Here is a 14,680-nt window from a genome sequence, read left to right as displayed (position 1 = left end):
TACAAAAATTCCAATTGGCTCCATTAAAACTCGAATTAAGCGATGAATATAACCACATATTCATGAAATATAATCACTTTCAGATGTAGAATACTTACCCCAGTCAAAGTCATGAAGAATTCCTTAAAATCACCCAAGAACCGAGCTCCAAAAATTCCAATCGAAAATGAAGAAATGACTGATTTTTGACCCTTTATGTTTCTGTCTATTTTCGCTTCTGCAGACGAATATGCCGCATCTGCGGTCTCGCTTTTGTGAGACAAAAAACGCATTTGTGATCCTCACTGCCCAGCCCAAGCTCGCACCTGTGGACAGAATGCTGCATCTGCACTTATCGCTTATGCGATGTCCAGTGCGCATTTGCGATGCCTTCCGCTTCTGCGCCTTCATTTCCCGCTTTCTATCACGAATGTGCGGGAATTGCTTCGCACCTGTGACCTCTGCCCAGTACACTCCCAGTTGCTTTTGCGATGAGCTTCATGCTTCTGCGACCAAGGCATCGCAGAAGCGATTCCACCAGCTGCTGCCCATTTTTCCAGCACTTTTCTTCAAGTCCAAATTGATCTGTTAACCATGCGGAATCCATCCAAGGCCCTCGTGACCTTAACCAATTATGTCAGCACATCCCAACATACAATACGAACTTAGTCGAGGCTTCAAACCACGTCAAACAACGCCGAAATTGCGAATCGCGCATCGAATCGAATTATGAGTTTTCAAATCTTCCAACTCCTATAATTTGTGCCGAAATGTATCAAATTAATCCGGAATGACTTTAAATTTTGCACACGAGTCATAATCGATATAATGGAACTGTTCCAACTTTCGAAATCTAAATTTGACCTCATTATCAACCAATCGACTTACGATCGAGTTTATGAATATTTCAAGAACTTCATTTTCTAAATTTTCGCCGAAATGTGCTGCATTTTCCTACGGACTTCCAATTCCAAATCCGGATATACGCCTAAGTCCGAAATCGCCATATGAAGCTATTGACATCATCAAAACTCCATTCCAGATTCGTTTGCTCAAAACTCAAACTCTGGTCAACTCTTTTCATTTAAGCTTCAAAAATAAGAATTGTTCTTTCAATTAAATTTCGAATCTTCCGAAAATCAAACTCGACCACACACGCGGGTCATGCTACATATTACGAAGTTGCTTGGGACCTTAAGTCTCTGAACAGAACATTAATTCTCAAAACGACAAGTCGGGTCATTACATTCTCCCCCTCTTAAACATACGTTCGTCCTCGAACGTGTCAAGAATTATTCCGAGGACATTCAATTACTGAGTGTATCCTTACACACTTACTCGCGGGTGATGCTACGTCACCGCAAATTTAACATAGGTCCGACAACACCATATCAATTGAGATTATTTCTTTTATATACTGTAAAACTAATTTCTTACACTCCAAATATTTTCAAAAGACCTAATTTTCACATCAACACACGGTATTAATCTCAAAAGGCTGTAGCAACTCGTGCCTATGCACACATAATACGTATGCCCAACATATCTCTAGTCATAACAGTTGTTCATAATTTAATTCCAGCATCCTAAATTAACCTCAAATTAATCAAACCCTCCATTCAAATTTTCACAATACTGACAGCAAATCGCGAGGCATGAAGACCTCATAATCATTTACCCGAATTAACGAGTCACATTTAACGCCACCTGGGCCCACACCTCGTGGCTAAAACTCAATAGTTACAGCACCAATATCGCTAAATATGCACAGAATCACACAGAAGGATTATCAGTTAAGCCTAACAGGCATGACTCCCTATTAGTACTATAGTACAATTTAAATTTCACAAAGGGAGAATTTAAAATACATAAATTTTCATCACAAGGATCGCGTCCTTATATAACTTCCACCGTGACTTATAGCCCGGTTTAAATATTTCACATCACATTAAAATGCGAGGATCTCGTCCTCAACTCTGAATCACAAGTACTTTGCACATTGTGCCAAATTGAAAGTTTTCATATCTTTTCTTTCTTCTTTTTAATAAATTCTATGAAACAATCTCACAAACCCATAAAGAACCCTCATACTGGTAGGGCATATAATTCATAAAATTATAATCAATTATCCCAAAATCACCTCAAACTCACTGTAGTAAGTAACAAAAAATCATTTTTGGACTCACAGTCCTCAATAATGTACAAACAAAATGATAGGCACGGCTATCGCAATAAAATCTCCCAATATGGGTAAACACATAAGTAGGTTACAGAATTACGAAGCTCACCCATAAGTGGAACATAATAGGAGGACTCGCCTCGATACTCAGAACCAAATCAAACTAAGGAAAATATTCCTTTATAACAATTGGGATCGTACCTATAATGACATAATTTGATGTAGCAGCCTCGGCCATATCATAGCAATTATACCAACGGGTTGGGCCTCTCCCTCTAAGGCGCCCTCTACCCACCTATTCTCCACCCCTAACTGGTTGTGCGTGTGGAATATTAACTGGAATAAAGCTTGTAGCCGGAGTATTCTGATGAAATTTGCCTCTCCCAAATCTGGGACAATCTCTCATGATGTGCCCAGTATCACCACACTGATAACAACCTCTTTGCAGGTTTGGATGCTCATACTGAGTCTGTGCTAGATAACTGAAATAACGACTGTAAGAACCATGTACTGATGGTGAACTAAAAGTACTAGCTGGAGCACTACGAGTATTCTGAATTACGGACTGGGCTGACCGACTGACCGAGCCTCCGCCATGATAAGTCATAGCTTCAGAGTAGAATCCACTGAATCCTCCAGAGTTTCGAGACCTTTTGGCATCTTTATACTCCCTTTCCTCACTTCGAACACGTTCTAACATACTGGAAATCTCCACTACTTGCTGAAATGGAATATCAGGCTACAACTCTCGAGCCATACATATTTTAAAATCATAATAGAGCCCTTCGATGAATCTGCGGACTCACTCTCTAACTATAGCTGTAACACCTCAAAAAATTTCAAAGTACTTAAGCGTTATTAAGAAATTTAATGTGCGCTAATTATATTATTTTTTGTGCAGACAAGGACTATTATATAAGTGATATCAATTTATCATGATAATATATGTATGAGGTGCACTAAGAATGGTTTATGGTCTAAGAAGAGCCCTAAGGCTAAGGCAAGTTCAAAATTTTATGATAGACTAAGGTTTCAAGTGATTTCACACAAGACCTAACTTCAAACGAGCATACCTCTATTGATATGAAGAGTTATATGGTATATTACCTATGAAAAGAAATTTCTATCTATCTAGTTTCTAATGCTTCAAACCGTTTATCATTTGGACACTCCTACAAGAAGTTATGAACAAATTACCAAAGGTTGGATCTGCGATCAATTTCGCGACCTCAAAACGGTTCCGCGGACCGCATAAGCATCGCAAAGTGGAGCAAAGACGGACAAACTATTATGCTGCAATTATGCTGTCGCATAATTCATTATTCTGCCGCATAATTGATTATTCTGCAATTATATTATCGCATAATTGATTATGCTGCAATTCTTTTTCCCACAAAAAGATTATACTATAGCACAATTGTACCACATAATTGACTTCGGGGGTCATTTTTGGAAATTTTCATATCTGATCCAATTTTGATATAAGGCCTTAGGGGTTCATTTTAGAAGGTAAAATGTGATTTTTTAGAGAGAGGAGAGAGTATCTTAGAGAGAGAAAGAGAAGACCTAGCTATTTTATTCATCAATTCTTGCTCAAGGCTTGAAGATTTCACAAGATCTTCATCTAATAGGTATGATTCAACTCCCTAGCCCTAGATTTCAGGATTTTGATTAAAAGTAGACCATGAGAGGTATTATTCTTGGGTGTGAAAGTATTATGTATACATATATGTACCAATAAATTTTGTGGGGAGATTGTTGAGCTTAAATAAGTAAAAATTGAGTTGTGGAATGAAGGAAATCTTGTAGAAGAACCTTATAGTTAAATTTGCACACCTAGTGTTTGATAAAATGCTCAAATGAGCTGAGATCATGAATATCTTCCTAATAATGGTTTGATTTTGTTATGTATCAAAATAGATTGAGATTTCTAGAATTTTCGGAACATTGTAGTAATTTAAGGAAAGCTCAAAGCGAGGTATGTTGGCTAAACTTCCTTCTTAGAATTGAATTCAATGATGTTCCCGTAAGTTTCAAGTATGGATATCTCAAGTTACTTATTCTATATTCCGGGTTGTTCCCAATAAATTTGAATGTCCCAAATAAGCAAAGTGTCGAGAATTATGTATTCAAAACGTGTTCTAAATGTTCCTATCACATTATGTTATCTTTTGGGAATGTGTTCAAGAAACATATGTGTATTAAAATATTATGTATTTGAGTGGTGTTTCAAATGAAGGTTATGATGTCGAATTGTGCGAGAAAACTCAATATGCTTAAGACTCTTAATTGCTCATATGTGTACCTAAAGTATTGATTGGGAATGTCTTATTGTTGATAACCTATTAAGATGTTTGGAAGTGAAATAAGTGAATTGGGGATATAAAGTGTGGCCAACATGCCAAGAGTGAAAGTTATAATTGTGGCCAATGGTGCCCATGAAATGAGATGATGTAAGAAAGATTATGAAATGAGCTTTGATTCAACTATTCAAAAATTGACTTGGAAAATAGAATTGCCTAAAAGCTTATGAACTCAAATGATGCCCATATGTGGTAGTTTTAGCTAATGCTATGTTTAATGAGTATTTTCAATGTGTTTTGCATTCTTACATATTCGTGAGTGGAAATTATGTATTGTACTTTTTGGGAAAAGGTAATTCAAGAAGAAATCCATTGTGTTTAAAGTCTTTATTACTAATGAACCTAAAGTTGTGATTTTCGGGATATTGTATATGTTGATATTTAGGATGATGATCCATGAAAGGAAAGATATGAAAGCGTGGAATATGAAATACGGTCATTGTGCCATGAAAGAAAAATTATATGTATGGCCAAGAGAGCCAATAAAATAATAATGTTGTAAGTGGTTGAATGTACGGATTACGTGACATAGGGTGTGAAAGGTTATGAGATGTACGTATTTGTACTTTTGTTTTCAATGTGTTATAAGACCCTACATTATTGCGAGTAAAGGCTATGATGTTCTTAAATGTTCTAAATGCTCTTGATGTTCTATGATCACCCATGGCAAGCACAAGTAAGTGATAGTATGAACATGAAATGTGATCGTTGCCTAAATGAGAATTTCGAAGTGTTGTATGTACCAATGGTTTCAACTATAGTTGCATGCTTCTGAAATAATATATGTAAATGACTTTGATTTTTAAGTCCCCAAAAGTCATGAACCTAGATAATGACCTCAAGGGGTCAAGGGAGTGAATAATGAGATGGAAGGGAGATGTCCTTTGGTAAATGACAATGAACCTTAAGAAAAGGAATTGGGCACGTGTGCCATTGAAATCGACTTATTGATTTACCATGCATGCACTAATATAATGAGTTATGTTTCTCCATGATGAGCATGAACATGAAGTATTCCAGTGAGGCGGTAGGACCGCTTTGCGTGAGGATTTTGGTATTGTGGAATACACCTCCACCCGCATATATTGGGTAGCACATATGGGGGTGAGGCGGCATGACCGCTTTGTATAGGGATTGTGGTATTTTGGAATACACCCCCGCTCACATATATTGGGGTGAGGCGGCATGACCACTTTGTATAGGGATTGTGGTATTGTGATACACCTCCACCTGTGTATATTGGGGTGAGGCGATAGGACCGCTTTATGTAGGGATTGTGGTATTGTGATACACCTCCACCTGCGTATATTGGGGTGAGGCGGTATGACCGCTTTATGTTGGGATTGTGGTATTGTGATACACCTCCATATGCATATATTGTGGTGAGGCGGCATAGCCGCTTTGTGTTGAGATTGTAGTATTGTGATACACCTCCACCCACATATATTGGGGTGAGGCGGTAGGACCACTTTGTGTAGGGATTGTGGTATTGTAGAATACACCTCCACCCGCATATATTGGGGTGAGGCGGTAAGACCGCTTTGTGTAGGGATTGTGGTATTATGATACACCTCCAACTATGTATATTGGGATGAGGCCGTAGGACCACTTTGTGTAGGGATTGTGGTATTGTGATACACCTCCACCTGCGTATATTGGGGTGAGGCCGTATGACCACTTTGTGTTGTGATTGTGGTATGGCGATACACCTCCATCCGTATATATCGGGGGTGAGGCGACATGACCGCTTTGTGTTGGGATTGTGGTATGGTGATACACCTCCACCCGCATATATTGGAGTGAGGCAGTAGGTAGGGCTGCTTATCGGGCGGATTGGGCGGTTATATACTCTTAACGGTTTGGCTTATCGGTTATTAGTTTTTAAATGTATTAATCCGCTAGCCACCCGATAAGATATCGGGCGGATTGGTATCGGTTTAGCTCTTATCGGGCGGTTTATCGGATTGTTTGTTGACCGCTATGACTCAAAATAAAATTCCTAAGAAGAGAGCTAAATAGAAGAAATAGAGAGATGTTTATTCCAACGTATTTTCCAGTAGAATCATCTATGGGGATGAGCTTATTAACAACTTATAACTATCATAAGAAATAGAAGAGAACACTGGGTATAATACATGATAATCAAAATTATCTAATAGTAACTAAATGGAATAGTAAATTATAACTAAATGTCTAATAGTAAATTAGTAATAGAGAATAGAGATAGAGTACTGGAAGTGGAAGAATGGTTTTTGATTATTTAATATATATATATATATATATTCTTAATATATATATATATATATTCTTAACGGGTTAACGAATTATCCGTTAAGAAAATTGAATAATCCGCCCCCAAACCGATAAGCCGTTAATAAAAAAAATTCAATTTGTTCCCTATCCGTTAAACCGTTAAACCGATACCAATAAACCATTAAGCTTTGATTTCGGTTCGGTTTTCGGTTTCGATTCGGTTTTGAACACCCCTAGCAGTAGGGTCGCTTTGTGTAGAGGTTGTGGTATCGTGACACACCTCCACCCGCATATGTTGGGGTGAGGCGGCATGGCCGCTTTGTGTTAGGGTGGTTATAAAGGATCCTTGACTTAATATCGATAAATTTGAATGGAAGCTCTTAATAAATTTGCTTGACGTTAACGGCTATCTAAGCCCATTTATTGTTACCATGATTCATCATATTCATGTTGTATTTCCAAGTCCTTGAATAGGTGTATAATATGATATGTAAACACTAAGGACAGTCTACGAAATGTATATGTGTAAATTAAGGGAGGAAGGTGCCACTTTCGTTGGCATTGTTTGTATATGTTATTACAATTATATTATATTATGTATTCCATGAATAGTTCATATGGCGTAGTTGATCCTAAAAGAAGGTTAGAATGATGCAAGTATAATAAGACTTGAAATGTGATTTTATTGGATGTTTCATAGTTTCTTGATGTACTTTAATTGCTTCTTATTTGAGTTACCGTATTTTTATATGTTGTTTTGACTGCCTTACATAAGAGTGCTATTCCACATGTACTCACGTCTCTTTTTGCCGGGGGCGCTGCATCTTTTAATGGATGCAGGTATATTTCTACAGGATGATATGGATCTTTGATAGGGATCTTCTTCACTACTCATCTTATGGTGAGCCCAATACAGTTCTAGTGGGTGTTTGGGTCTGGTTCATTTTATGTATATAGGTATCCATTGTCATAGAAGCTCCATGTACACTGTGAGTCATGTAATTAAAGATTTGAGTTTAGTCATGTATTTATGTTCATAGTATTTACAACTATTTATAGAGCTGTGTAACCACCACGAGAAAGAAAATATGGGCCATTGAGCCAAGTATATTTAATATGAAAGTAAAGATTTTATTATGTTATGGTAAATCATGCATGAGTAATTAAGAGAGGTTAATGTAAATTAGGCTTGCTCGACTGAGTTTACTCGGTCGAGCTCCACGATTTTGGGGTGTTACAAAAGGAACCAAGATAGGTGCATGGCGGGCTAACTCACTAAACTTGATGGCATATTCTGACACCGTCATGATGCCCTGGTACAACCGTTTAAACTTTGTGCGTCACGTATTCCGGAGAGTCTGGGGGAGAAACTCTTTCAAAAACATATCCCAAAATTGAGCCCAAGTTGGTGGCATTGCATCGGCTGGTCTACCTTCTTCATAAACTTGCCACCACTGTTACGCTGCTCATAATTGATGAAATGTAGTAAAGGTAACTCCACTCACTTCCACAATATCCATGGTACGGAGAATACAGTGACACTTTTCTAGAAATCCATGAGCATCCTCGGTAGCTGTGCCATTAAAGGTAGTTGGACTATACCTCTTAAATCTCTCAACTCTCTTTTGTTCTTCTTCTAATGCCTCTGGCCTAACCTCAAGCTAAACCTAAATAACATATTGTATCGATACTATACCCGAAACTTGACCAATGTGAACCTGCTGCTGTGGAGTAAGGGCGGTAGGAGTCTGAACTCCTCCCCCAATCTGTGAATTATTTGGTGAAACGGAGATAAATCCCGTGTGATTTAATGTACCAAACATGTTCCGGAACTATGCTAAAGTCTCCTGAAGTCCGGGGGTAACAACAGGTGTCTATGGTGTCTGTCCCCCAACTGGAGCTACTGGCGGCTCCTCAATTGTCCCTCTGACCGGTGCTCTAGCTGCGACACGTGCCATTCCTCGGCCTCTACTTTGGCCTCGGCCTCTACTTCGGCCCCAGACTCTTGCGGCCCTAGAAGGATGTGCTGGTGACTGCCCAGCTGACCCAGTAGCATGTGTCATCACCATATGTGAGAGAATGGAGATACAAAGTCTCAAGTTCCAAAGTCAACAAATCTATATGATAGGAATGAAAGAAGTGGAAATTTCCTAACAGTTCGGTAGCCTCTCGAAGATAAGCACAAACATCTTTGTACCGATCCGCAAGACTCTACTAGACTCGTTCGGAACTTGTAGAACCTACGAACCTAGAGTTCTGATACCAACTTGTCACGACCCAAAATCTCACCACATACATCGTGATGACACTTAGTATCTAAGACTATGTAAGTCGATTATAATAATAATAACTCAAGCCATTCTTTTTTTAATCATATAATTTAATACAAGTGTTGAAACAAAAAGTGGAAACAAGTATTACAACCTCCCAAGTCTGGTGATACTAAGTCACGAACTCTAACTAAATACATGCAATGATTTCAAGGATCGAATATACAATATTGTTCGAATAAGAGTTGACAGTACAATAAAATGAAAAGACTCCAAGGGACTGCGACGACCAAGCAGCTCTAGCTTGAATCCTTGCGATCACACTTTAACTTTGTCCCGAAGCCGGTATCTCCAATACCTGGCTCTGCACAATAATGTGCAGAAGTGTAGTATGAGTACACCACAGTCGGTACCCAGTAAGTATCAAGACTAACCTCGGTGGAGTAGTGACGAGGTACAGTCAAGACGCTCACTAGTTAAATAACATGTGCAATTTAGCATACGAAAATAATAGAAAACAGATAGCAGTGATAGCAACAATAGTCAACTAGTGACATAAATAGTAAGGCAGCAAGAATACCATAAACATTGCGCACACGTATAATAAAGACAAGTACAACCAGTTAAGCAAGCCCTTCAAAATATATATTTTTTCTCTATAAGTTTTCCAAATAACAATCTTTAGAATGTAATCCTATCAATTAAATATATCCCGAATATACTTTCCCCAAATAAATATCTTACGAATTTAAATCTTTCAAATAAATATCTCCCAATATGACTCTTTCAAATAAATATCTTTCGTATGTAATTCTCTTAAATAAAACCTTTCGAATAAAATTCTTTCAAATAAAAAATCTTTCCTTTCGAATATAATTCTTTCTAATAAAAGCCTTTCATTTCAAATATAATTCTTTCAAATAAAAATCCTTTCGAATAAAATTATTTCAAATAAAAATCCTTTCGAATAAAATTTCTTTAAATAAAACCTTTCGAATATAATTCTTTCAAGTGAAATCATTGGTTGACACCTCACTTCATAATCCTAAAAATCTCGGGTCTCAGCCTACTTTCATATCTTACGACACCTCGTGCCCATATTTGTATCCCAACCGTACGGGCAATTCACAAGACAAAAGACATAATAATTTAATGAAATGACTGTGGATTGAATGATGGGTACTTTACAGATAAGTAACAACACATCAAATAGAGATAAACAACAAGGTGCTCCCGAGGTACCACATCGTAAACCCAAATGCAAATCCTCAACAGGGGGATCTCCCGAGGTACTGCCTTGTAGTCCCAAAATAAATATGCAAAAAAGGGGGATCTCCCGAGTAAACGCCTCGTAGTCCCAAAATAAATATGCAAGACAGGGGGATCTTCCGAGGTGCCGCCTCGTAATCCCAAAGTAAATATGCAAGACAGGGGGGATCTCCCAAGTAAACACCTCATAGTCCCAAAGTAAATATGCAACCGAAACTATGGAAACATAACTCAACAATAACAACTGCTTCTTAAATCCAAATTTTTGATAAATATATTAATGTCTCAATTTAAACTTATTTAATAAATTATTTGCAGATGGAAAACCCATAATGTAATTATTTTCAGGAGATGCCATCTCAACAAGCACACAAAATTCACATAACAATTCAAGGTAGCAAACACACCAAATTATCATATAAAACAAATTCGACAACCAAAGATCGAGGCATGACAAATAAGGATTTAATAAATGCCAGCGATTCTAATTTAATACTTAAAAATGCATACGACTTTAAACCAATGAAATTTGCACATATAAGCTCGAGTACATACTCGTCACCTCGCGTACACGGCTTTCACATTACACAAATGGCACATACAACTCAATGTCTAAGGGGTAATTCCCCCACTCAAGGTTAAGCAAGATACTTACCTCTTTGAAGTTACGCTGATATTCCAAAATAGCCTTATTGCTTGAATTGACCTCCAGACAACTCAAATCAATCCAAACTAATTGTATAACTTCATTAAAATTTATCGAAAACAATTCTAGATAATAAAACATCGACTTAAAATTTTATATTAAAATGTCAACCAAAATCAACACGGGGGCCGCTTCTCGGAACCCAATAAAATTTTAATAAAATTCGATACCCATTCCGATACGAGTCAAACCATACTAATTTTATCGAGTTTCAATAAAAAATCATCTTCCAAATCTTTAATTTTCATTTTTGAAAAGTTTTACAAAAATCCCAATTTTCTCCATTAAAAATCGAATTAAATGATGAATATAGCCATAGATTTATAAAATATAATCACTTTCGGATGTAGAATACTTACCCCAGTTGAAGTCATGAAGAATTCCTCAAAATCGCCCAAGAACCGAGCTCCAAAAATCCCAATCGAAAATGAATAAATGAATGATTTTTGACCCCTTATGTTTTTGTCCATTTTCGCTTCTGCGGACGAATATGCCGTATCTGCGGTCTCGCTTTTGCGAGACAAAACTCTCATTTGCGATCCTCACTGCCCAGCCCAATCTCGCACCTGCGGACAAAATGTCGCATCTACGCATATCGCTTCTACGATGTCCAGTGCGCATCTGCGATGCCTTTCGCTTCTGCCTTCTCTGCCCGCTTCTACGATCACGCAGATGCGGGAATTGCTTTGCACCTGAAAACTCTACCTAGTACACTCCCAGTCTCTTTTGCGGTGAGCTTCACGCTTCTGCGATGTCGCTTCTGCGACTAAGGCATCGCACAAGCGATTCCACCAGCTGCTGCCCATTTTTCCAGCAACTTTCTTCAAGTCTAAATTGATCCGTTAACCATCCATAATCCACCCGAGACCCTCGGAACCTTAACCAATTATTCCAACATGTCCCAAAATACAATACAAACTTAGTCAATGCTTAAAACCATATCAAACAATGCCGGAATTGCGAATCGCGCATCGAATCGAATTATGAATTTTCAAATCTTCCAACCGCTATAATTTGCGCCAAAAAGTATCAAATCAATCCCGAATAACTTCAAATTTTTCACAAGAGTCATAAATAACATAATGGAACTGTTAGAACTTCCAAAATTTAAATTCAACCTCGTTATCAACCAATCGACTTACGGTCGAGTTTATGAATATTTCAAGAACTTCATTTTCCAACTTTTCGGCGCAAATTATACGAATTGTCTTACGGACTTCCAAATCCAAATTCGGACATACGCCTAAGTACAAAATTACCATACGAAGCTATTGACATTATCAAAACTCCATTTCAGAGTCGTTTTCTCAAAAGTCAAACTTCGGTCAACTCTTTTCTTTAGCTTCAAAAATAAGAATTGTTCTTTCAATTAAATTCCGAATCTTCCGAAAACAAAACTCGACCACACACGCAGGTCATGCCAAATATTACGAAGTTTCTTGGGACCTTAAGTCGCTGAATGGAACATTAATTCCCAAAACGACAAGTCGGGCCGTTACACTTGAGGTATAGCTGCACAACATTCGTAGCTCTGAAGTACCCTTCTACTTTATCTTAGTTGTGTACTTAGCTTTATTTTTATTCAAAACCTTGTTTGTATCATTCTAGAAGCTCGTGCACTTGTGACTCTAATTCTGGAATGGTATTTAGACATCGTTATCATTTGGTTTGTTTACTTTAATTCAGACATTTTTTCAATTGTTTGGTTTCTTTACTATTTAATTTAAATGAATTGTTAAAAATGGTTAAATTTATTATAACGTTGGCTTGCCTAGCAAGTTAAGTGTTAGGCACCATCATGGTCCCGAAGGTGGGAATTTCAGGCCGTGACAAGTTAGTACCAGAGCACTAGGTTACCTAGATCTCATGAGTCACGAGAAAGCGTAGTAGAGTCTGAAGGATCGGTACAGATACGTCTATTCTTATCTTCCAGAGACTATGAAGTTTAGGAATAATATCACTTCTTTCTTATTATGTCATGCGATTTTTATTCTATCATCGATGATTGAACCGTTCTATTCTTGTTCTCTCACAGATAGCGAGAACACGTACTACATCTACCACCGGACAGGTGGTAGAGCCCCCGGTGGAAATTATGACCAGGGGTAGAGGCCGAGGACGAGGTCGCACCAGAGGCCAAGGCAGAGGCAGAGCCTAGCCTCGAGCTCGAGCTCGAGCAGCAACACCTGTTGTGGAGCCTCAGGTGGGTTTCGAAGAGGAGGTTCCAGCTCAGACTGTTCATGTTGGACCAGTTCAGGTCACAGAAGGATTCATAGCTACTCCAGTACTTCAGGATGCTTTAGTCCATTTGGTGAGCCTAATGGAGGGTGTGGCCCAGAATGGTACATTTCCAGTGGCACCAGCCATCTCACGGGCTGGGAGAGGAGCACAAACTCCCGCTCTGGAGCAGAAAGCTCCCCAGTATCAGGCTCCAGCAGTCCCGCCAGTTGGGGTAGTTCAGCCAGTTGTTGTGGCACAGGCTAGTGATAGGCCCGCCATGTCTTCTGAGGCCATATAGAGATTGGACAAGTTTACTAAGCTCTTTCTAGTTCACATCAGTGGTACACCTACTGAGGACCCACATGATTATCTTGACCGCTGCCATGAGTTGCTACTATGGGAATAGTTGAAAGCAACGAGGTCGATTTTGCTGTGTTTCAGATAACTGGTTCTGCCAAGAGGTGGTGGAGAGATTATGTATTAACTAGACCAGCTGATTCGCTTGTACTTACCTGGGAATAGTTCTCACAACTATTTCTGGAGAAGTTTGTTCCTATTACACTGAGAGAGGAATACCGCATGCAGTTTGAGCTTCTCTAGCAGGGTAGTATGACTGTTACCCAGTATGAGACTTGATTTGTAGACTTAGCACGTCATGCCATCGTCTTGCTTCCTACTGGAAAAAAAAAGAGTGAGGAGATCCATTGATGGACTCACTTATACTATCAGGCTTCATATGGCTAAGGAAACAGGGAGTGATATTTCTTTCCAGACAGCTGTGAATATTGCTAGGCGGATCGAGTTAGTTCATGCTCAGGAGAGAGGGCCAATGTCAGATAAGAGGCCCTGTCATTCCGATAATTTCAGAGGCGCCTCATTTGGGGTACTTATAGTAAGGGTCATCCTCCCAGGCCATTTTATTCAGCACTTTAGGCATCTCACGGTACTTTAGGGAGTCATGGTCCTATTATGCCTTAATCTAGGTAGCCGACATTTAGTGCACATACAACTCCTATCAGTGCACCACCACTCCAGAGTCACTACAATGGTTATCCAGCCCGTTTGGGTTAGCTTCAGCAGCCATGATAGCGGGATGGGTGTTATGAGTGTGGGAACATTGCTCACATCATGAGGTATTGCCCTAGGTTGTCGAGCAATAGATCTCAACAGGATTCTCGTGCCATCATACCGACACCAGTTGCTCCACCGCCCACCCAACCAGCTAAGGGTAGGGGTCGGATAGCTAGAGGTGGAGATCAGGTTGTTAGAGGTGGAGTCCATATAGTTAGGGGCTATCCCAGAGATATAGCTCTGAGTGGTGGGACCTAGCCCCAATTTTATGCTTTTCCAGTTAGGCCTAAGGCCGAGTCATCTGATGTCATGATCATAGGTATTATTCCAGTTTGTCATAGAGATCCCTCCGTTAAATTTGATCCAAGAT

Source organism: Nicotiana tabacum, chromosome 17 (genome assembly GCF_000715075.1).
Source record: "Nicotiana tabacum cultivar K326 chromosome 17, ASM71507v2, whole genome shotgun sequence".
NCBI lineage: Eukaryota > Viridiplantae > Streptophyta > Magnoliopsida > Solanales > Solanaceae > Nicotiana > Nicotiana tabacum.
The sequence above is the reverse complement of the archived record's forward strand: the minus strand, read 5'-3'. Positions refer to the sequence as shown.